At 40.0% G+C, this 9419-nt stretch overlaps 1 long non-coding RNA gene across 1 annotated transcript; it reads right to left on the reverse strand.

Moving 5' to 3' along the window:
- Window positions 1–390: 390 nt before the first annotated feature.
- Window positions 391–4570, reverse strand: LOC109410136 (uncharacterized). Its single transcript, XR_009998221.1, has 2 exons — window positions 4170–4570; window positions 391–4110 (listed from the first exon to the last, which is right to left on the reverse strand). It is a non-coding gene; the product is annotated as an uncharacterized LOC109410136 (long non-coding RNA).
- Between the last annotated feature and the right edge of the window lie 4849 nt (window positions 4571–9419).

Raw genomic sequence — 9419 nt, forward strand, 5'->3', positions numbered from 1 at the left:
AAGTTGCCTTCACAGCTCGCTCACGACTTTGGTATACGTTTGCGACCCAAATGCTATTCGGCAAACTTTCAGATAAAACTACAAGGTTAAATTCATCCATACATTGTTTTTCGATAGCATGCTTCTGAACTGAAATAATAGGAAATGAATGTAAATCTTTGCAAATGAATGGTTGCAACCTTGGTAGTTTCTGAACGAATTATTTAAGGATTTTTTTTGTATAATTGGGTTCTTTAGGGGTATCCGGATTATTTTATAATCGGATTCTTCACCCAAAAATTAGTCGAAATCCAAAATTTCATATTTTTTTTAGAGTGGGAACTATTTTTGAAATGCATTTAAAGTTTATATGGGATTTTTTTTGTTCGGGTCGAACTGTCATTTTATCGATTGAACTGTCATTCTATCCACGAAAATAAAAACTGTTTTGTTATTTTAACCATCAAAACAAAGCTATTAGAATCCAATAAAATCACGTTATACTCAGAAAAATGAGCTCTATCGATTAGGCTATAGAAAATAGCAATATTTTATTTACTAAACAACCCAATTTGTTTAAAGAATTCCTGGATAAATTTTTGAATAATCTCTGGTAAAATTTTCTGAAAGTATTCCTAGAAGAAACTTCTGCAGAAATACTTCGAATGATTCCAGGTGTAATTATAGGAACAATTTCTTCGAAATTCTTCAAAGAATATATAAATGAGTCCCTGAAAAAAATCTCTAAAAGGATTTCTGCTGAAATTCCTTTGGGAATTTATGAAAAAAATCCTTAAGGAATCCTCGAATAAAAAACAATGGAAACACTGGAGGAACTTATAAAGACACCCTAGGAGAAATTCCCGGAGGAATGTCTGGTAGGTAAAATGCCTAGAGAAGTTCTTGTTGGAATCTCTGGGGGAAGCGATACTGGAACAAGTAAAGCTATGGGAAAATTGCTGGAGGAATTATTGCAGAAGTAGCTATAAACAATTCTGAAGGAATTTTTGAAGTATTTTTTGTATTAAGTATCGGAACAACGCAAGACGTACCTGGAGGAATTCAGAGAAATTCCTGGATAAGTCTCTCGAGGAAATTCCTGAAGGCATCCCCAGAGAAGTTCCTGAAGAAATATCTGACAGACTTTCTGGAGGTGCCCCTGGAGAAATTCATGAGAAATTCAATCATTTTAGCATGACTGACGTTTGGTGTATTTGTATTCTAGTGAAAATTCGTGCATTTTATTGAGCCACTAGACTCTATTTATAGCAGCATATGGTCCTAGAAAGTCTTTCTCTACCGGAACCGATTCCAACATATCCGAAATATTTAGCATGTTGTTTTTGTATTCCATTGAACCAAGCTTGTTATTTAGTAAAATTATATGATAAGCTGGGATTCCATCAAGATTTTTAACCGGGGATTTTTCGGGTATTTCACCTTTGATTCCTTCGAGAATTCCACATGAGGAAGTCCGTAAACTCCTGCTGAGATTTTTTAGGAATTACTCCTAGAATTCTTTCACGCATTTCGGATTCTTCTAAGAATTCATCGCTGAATTCTTCCGGAAATATTCATCAAAATTTCCACTAGGGACTATTTCAATAAGAATTTATATCGGGATTCCTTCCGGGGTTTCTCATAAATTTATCTCAGGATACCTTCAAGTATCCTTCCCAATTTGACCCCCTTCAGCGACACAACGCTCACACCCTGGCTCACGCTGTGTACCACAATCGTATATGGCGCGTGTATTCAGTACATGACGCGAATGCTCCCGGGTTATTCAGTGGTCTACGCTGTTTAGTGAATCCCCCTATTAACATTTTTCGATTGGTATACTTAAAGTAAATAAGGGCCCATATAGCCGAGGCGGTAAACGCACGGGTATTCAGCATGACCATGCTGAGGGTGACGGGTTCGATTCCCGGTCGGTCCAGGATCTTTTCGTAAAACAAATTTCCTTGACTTCCTTGGGCATAGAGTATCTTCGTGCCTGCCACACGATATACACATTGGCAGAGCAAGCTCTCAGTTAATAACTGTGGAAGTGCTCATAGAACACTAAGCTGAGAAGCAGGCTTTGTCCCAGTGAGGACGTTACGCCAAGAAGAAGAAGAAGAAGAAGAAGGAGAACTTAAAGTAAATGTAAATAAAGATTGCACAATTGACTGTTAAGTCTAGTCGTGCATTGGGGTCATTATGACCCCTAAACGTGCACTTTGTCAGCAAGGTGAGTACAAGTTAATGCACGAAGAAGGTTGAGCTAAAACTAAAATCGGCTTAGAATAAGAATAATTCAAAAGTGCGTCGAATATGGTATACTGAGTTACAACCCCCACGAGGTTACAGCTGGTCATAGCTTGGAGTATCTCCGTGTCTTCCTCGGTATCTTCCACACGATATACACATGCAAAAAGGTCATTGCCAGAGAAAGCCCTTAGTTAATAACTGTGGAAGTGCTTATAGAACACTAAACTGAGAAGCTTTGTCCCAGTGAGGACATCACGCTAAGAAAAACAAGAAAAAATATACTAAACTGAACAAACAGTCTCTGTCCCAATGAGGACGCCTGGCCAGAAATATCAAGAGAAAAGACACTATTTTCGAAGGAATCGTCGCAGTACGGAATCTCTCAATCACTGGCGATTCCAAAGTGCACGTAGATTCTAATAGCAATACACGTTCAGTCACACACGTGCTGTCGCACACCGATCTGTACTCTTTGGTACTGCTTGCGACTAGAGTGACTTTGAAGGAAGTTAAAGGCATTCTACCTACGATTAATTTAATTTGAAAATTACCTAACAACTCACCTACACCGCATTTTTCAATACAGACCAAAAACCAAACCCTCGGGGCCTCGAAGAAAACATTTTCCTCTATAACTTTGCTTAGGATTTTTCAGCTCACCCCCAGGGATAACGATAAGGGCGATACTTTCTTGGCCTTGGAAATGTCTTGAACGCGACGAAGGTGTTTGGAACCATGACGGGAATAATCGACCGCTATGATGTAGCTATACTGACTTTGGAGGAAGTAGATAGTTGCACAATCGAGCTGATCGAAATCCCCTGCGGTATCGGGACCCTGACTGTCCCAAAAAAGCCATGTCTATATAATAGGTATGTGCTTGCCTAATAATATACAAATTCATGCAATAGCCGGCAAACAATGCCCTTCAATTAATAATTGTGGAAGTGCTTAGACAACACTAAGTTGAAGAGGGGCAGGCCTTGTTCCAGTTGGAACGTTGAGCCAGCAAGAAGAAGAAGAGGGCTGAAATCCAAGGAATAGAAAGACATGGTAAAAAAAAACACAAATCTTTGAATCTAACCGACTTAGAACCCGACGGTGCACTCTTTTTATCGAGGATTTCTTATAATTTTTCCAAAGATAATCCAGTCATACCTACTTCTGTTTCTAGCACATAGCAGCCGGTTTGCGATGAACCGTTGTATATGTAGGTACTTAAGTGTCATAAATGTGATATGTTTCACTAAGGAAAAATAGAGTGAAACGTCTTCACTAGAACCTTCAGTGCAAGGGTAGAACTAACGAACGATAATGAAATCGGATTAAATCATACCTGCGACTCAGATATTTGTTATTCTGTTGCACGGGATCATGATTTGCCTTTGCCGGAGTTCACGTCTACTTCAGAGTCCTTCAGAGCGTCCAAGTCCTCGCAAATTGACCATCCTCCTGTCCCCCACTGACGATCAGCAGCGCTTGGCATATCAGATCGATTTTTCTGGCTGGATGTGATTACGGTGATGGCGGTGGTGTTGGATACGGATACGGCACACTGGGTCCTGTGGTGGCGATGGATTTCGTGGCTAACACCGCCCTCCGCCGGTTGCAAACACCGCCGGAACCGATGTGGCACCTGTCGCGCTTAGTTTTGGGGGTTGTCATATTGGAATGTGGTTCTTCTGGTGATTTTTGGGAGTGATTTATCCGTAGCTGGTATCACACTTGGCCAAGATCAATCAAGATCGTAATAGCACATAGTAATAGGTTCGGCCGGATTTACAAACCAAGATGTTGATTCGTCGGCGACTTGGTATTTGAAATGGTGCCTGCTGGAACTATACGAAGCCGGGATCTCCGCTTACACGTTCAGTTATCCTGAAATAATAAAATAACTAATGAATAGTACAAATAATGCAAATAAATACCGAAAATACCTTCAAAAGCAAACACAATTTGAGCCGAAATCGTTTTTCTCGTTTTCTCCAAAATGGATGCCCACTTGCCGCGCGCTGGCCGATCACAACAAAGTCGGCAGTGTTGCGAGACGTACTATCGCATCATGAAAAGATGCGATATGACATCGACTTTGTGTAATGCTACACAACTCCATCGCAACCGCTTGGTTGCAGCTGTTTCTGTGTAATATTCACATTTACTCGATGTGAATATTACACGAATGCAACGGAAAGGAGAATTGTTATTTGGTTTTTGTGTAATGCTGAGACAGATGTAATTCTACACAAAATCGGTGTGATTGTGCATCTGAAAAAAGCCATTACATCGATTTTCTGTTACATCTGCCCCATTACATCGAGGCGGATTACATTATTTTTTGCTGTGCAGTTAGCCTAGTGGTTAAGGTTATGGATCGCCAATCCGGAGACGGCGGGTTCAATTCCCGTTCCGGTCGGGAAAATTTTCTCGACTCCCTGGGCAAAGCGTATCATTGTACTTGCCTCACAATATTCTCAATTTAGTTGAAAATCGGAGTTTTCGACTAGCGAACTTGAATTTTTCTCCAAATCCGTGCGTCGGACCTAACTTCGGAAGTGGTGCGCTGTATAGTAAACCTGGTCCGCTATACAGCGCACTACTTCCGAAGTTAGGTCCGACGCACGGATTTGGAGAAAAATCCAACTTCGCTAGTCGAAAATTCCGGGTTTCAGCTGCACGGGGAATATACAAATTCATGCAATGGCAGGCAAAGAAAGCCCTTCAATTAATAATCAGTTCCTGAAGGGATGTGTTCAATCGTGTGATAGATTGTGTTGGTGCAGATTTAAGTGGTGGCTAAAACATGCTGAGTGCTAGATAATTCCAACAAAATAGCGGTTCGAGCTACTTTTACTGCTTTTCGTCACGAGAAAGTGAAAAATTGTTGCTACAAAGTCAATAATGTGCGTTATTCGACTTTAATTTCTCTATGCGATTGCTTGTTATCAACATCCCTTCAGAAGTGTCTACCATTTGGTTTTCATTCGTACCTGCCTGTGCTATAAAATTCTATTGGCATAATGACAGAGAACAACCATATAGAAACAACGGATGTTGTGGTGATATTGTAATGATTGTGAAACTGGCAACACTGGTGTATCTATTCTGAAACAGTAGTGAAAGGTTTTGTGTTGGACGAGGAGGTAGACAGTTCACAGTGCACATACCAAACTGTATGTTAATTAATTATAGTTATAAGCAAAAATGAATTTAAATAAAATATACAATATTTCAGCATTGAAGCTGCTATCATGGAAGCTGCTCTCGATGGTTGGTTTGTTGTGCCGAAAGTGAAAATCCTCCCCAACAAACTTCAATGAGTTTGTAGCTCAACAACCTATTGCAAAGGCGCCATGGAGAAAACAATGCAAAGCCTCCAACAACTGGAGGAACAGAGCAAAACGTGGCGGCAATATTACGACGAAGAAGAGCGTCGTATAGAAGCGGAATATGAACGTGAGTTAGCTGAAATTGAGCGGGCATATGAAGAAGCTGCGCAAAAAATTCGGTTGGACTTTCATGCTAGAAGGGAAGCGGTAAAAAGGCAACATTATAGTGAAGATGTTCGTGAAAACAATTCAGTTAATTCTTCACCAAAAATCGCCTGCAATACTGCCCAACACAGCAGAATAGGTCCGTATCACCGACAGTCATCAGCACCTCGAACGGATTCAATCTACGTATCTGTGCAACAAACAGGCTCCCAAACAATGCCATCGAAAGCGGCCCAACTTGCCGCATCATCACATGCACCAAGCAGCGATAATGGGCCTTTTCATTTGACGTCTTAAATCAGCTGATTTTTCGGGCGTTTGACAGTTCTTCTATGAAGATGACACTTTCTTGTTAGCATCTGTTGTTCAAGCTTTGTAAACAAATGCATGCACGGAACTGTCACATGAAAAGGCCTATAAAAATCTACACTTTGACAAAGATGCCCCTTTGGAAAACGAACCGAACCATGGTCAATTCGAGATAAGTAGCACAAATGAAATTCCAGATACAAAAACGTTAACAACAGCAGAGGTGATTGTAGTCTTCGATCCCGGTGGTGGCATCCGTTTGAATGATTCACACATCGCAACAATGCACAATGGCTAATAGCTGTGGTTTCTAGCAATGCAGGTCATTCCACGGGAATAGGACAAACAAGATTATTCGACCTCGTTACCAGTTTCACGGGCGGGGGTATGTTGTGGTGATATTGTAATGATTGTGAAACTGGCAACACTGGTGTATCTATTCTGAAACAGTAGTGAAAGGTTTTGTGTTGGACGAGGAGGTAGACAGTTCACAGTGCACATACCAAACTGTATGTTAATTAATTATAGTTATAAGCAAAAATGAATTTAAATAAAATATACAATATTTCAGCATTGAAGCTGCTATCATGGAAGCTGCTCTCGATGGTTGGTTTGTTGTGCCGAAAGTGAAAATCCTCCCCAACAACGGATCAAAACAAAACAAATTGCATTCAAACAATGGACGTGGCTGAGTTGTGGAAGGAAATGCACCGTTCGATTACAACCTTCACCGAGAGACTGGAAGCGAAAGTCGAATCGTATGTTGCTGGCCTTGAAGACATTATTGCTTGCGTGGAACAACGTATCGAGGCTGTTAAGGATGACTACAAGGTTAATCTGAACAACCTCACCGGGGTTGTTACGAGTATTCGTGCTGATCATCATCACAGATTGCAACAGTTTGGTCGAATGGAACGAGCCCTGGACCTAGTTTTTTCGGGTGTTCCTTATCAGCGTAATGAGGATCTATATCAAATCTACCAAAGCGTTGCTCGCAGCATCGGTGTCGTCGAGAGGGTACATCCAATGGTGTACCTAAAGCGGCTGTCCAATAAACCGTCAAGTACTGGATCTCCTCCACCCATTCTTTGTCAATTTGCCTTCCGTGGATTGAGAGACGAGTTCTTCAACAAATACCTCTATAGCAGATCATTGACACTCCGTCACATCGGTTTCGAGGGCGTTGGGCGCATCTACGTAAATGAAAGCTTAACACCACTCTCCAGACGCATATTGAACGCTGCGAACAAGCTTAGAAAGGAGGGCCGTATCTACAGGGTGTCTACGAAAAATGGATTGGTTTCTGTAATTACCCACGAGAAAGCAGATGCCGTCGTAGTAGATAATCTTGAGCAATGGTTGAACCTGAAATCAAACCTATCCTAATAGTTATCTCTTTCCTTCATACAAAATTCCATGTTTCATTTCCCTACATTCCATTGTATCCATCCACTCCTAAAAGTTAAACTGTAATCGCATCACCTTTCCTGAATTATCTCTTTGTTTTCCTTTGATTCCGGTCCTAACAAATCCTTGCTGTCTCCTTCCTGAAAGTCTTGGGGTTGGGATGCTGTTGGGAAATTGTTGCTGTTGCTGCTGCTGTTTTGTACCTATGGCCGCCTGCTGCTGCTAGTTGCTGTTGTTGCTGCTGATGTGAATGCTGCTGTTGTTGTTGGAGTTTCAATCAATTTCTTTTTTGTTTTTTAAGCCACTTGTCTGCACTATGTGATTCAAAGTTCCTTTGTTAGAAATGCTAGTTGGTAAAATTAGATTATGGTTCCTAATAGTTCGTTCTTCTTCATGTTGTGTGGATCTGGTTGAGGTATCTCGCTTAATCTATCAGATTGTTATTCAAAATGCTGGCTAACGTTAACAATGTCAGTGCTTCCACAAGTACCTTGATTCCCAGAGCAGTTTTGAGGGCTGCTTTAGATTCAAATAATCTAAATATTAGTCATATTAATGTACAGAGTCTGATAGCACGTAGACTTTCTAAATTCAATGAAATAAAAATGAACATATTTGACTGCAATCTCGACATAATCTGTATGACAGAGACTTGGTTGGATGATTCCATCAATAATCGAATGGTTTCTGTAGATGGTTATAAGATTTTTAGAAATGACCGAAACAGGCATGGCGGAGGTGTTTGCATTTATGTTCGTGAAGGCTTAGTATGTCGTGTTTTGGATGCATCAGTCAATGATGGTGGTAATGCGCGAAGTACAGAGTTTTTATGTTGCGAAATTAAAAGTGGGAATGATCGTTTTATGCTTGCAGTATATTATAATCCCCCAGATGTAGATTGTTCAAATACGCTGCTGCAACACTTTGATGAGTTTACTGTTAACTATGAATCTACCTTTTTCATAGGAGATTTCAATACTGATTTATTCAAATGCAATAATAGACAAATTCGGCTCAGAGATGTTATATCCGGGATGGCATATGTTTGCATTAACAGTGAACCAACTTTTTTCCACCAAACGGGTTGCTCATTGCTAGATCTTTGCTTGACTGATTCGCCCGATAAGGTTTTGAAACACGATCAAATTTCACTGCCTGGAGTCTCTAACCATGACATGGTATTTGTTTCGTTGAAAATAGGATCACCCAAGGATAAATCTAGTGTTTACTATCGCGATTACTCTAACTTCGACTCTCTAGCTTTACAAAATGCATTCAATTGCATTGATTGGAATGCATATTTTTTGCGAGATGATCCTAATTTTTTGTTAGAGTATCTAAATGATAAGTTACGATTTTTACATGATACATATATACCTCTTCGGATTAGTAGACCTAAGAAGAATCCGTGGTTTACTTCTGAAATCGAGCAAGCGATTATTTCACGAAATATAGCATATAAAAATTGGCTGCGAGACAAAACAGTTGATAACAATTTGCAGTACAAAAGGATTCGTAACCGGGTTACTTGTATGATCAGAAATTCGAAGATTAATTACGAAAAACGTACCGTTAATGTTAATGTGTCGAGCAAACAATTGTGGAACAACATAAAAAAGCTTGGAGTTTCCAAAGATAAAACCCCAGGTAATAATTGCAGTGCCACTTCTAATGAGATAAACAATTACTTCTCGTCAAATTTTATCTCCGATAATCAACCCATGCATACTTATTCAACAAATGCGGATGGATTTGTGTTTCATGAAATAGAAAATTTTGAAATTGTGATCGCAGTTTTCGACATTAAGTCCAATGCTGTGGGGCTAGATAACATTTCCATTAAATTTATCAAAATTATTTTACCATTAGCAATATCACATTTTAACCACCTTTTCAACAGCATAATTACGACTACCAGATTTCCTGCTAAGTGGAAACAAGTAAAAGTAATCCCCATCAAGAAGAAAGAAAGAAATTCTG

The sequence above is a fragment of the Aedes albopictus genome, chromosome 2 (genome assembly GCF_035046485.1).
Source record: "Aedes albopictus strain Foshan chromosome 2, AalbF5, whole genome shotgun sequence".
Taxonomy (NCBI): Eukaryota; Metazoa; Arthropoda; class Insecta; order Diptera; family Culicidae; genus Aedes; species Aedes albopictus.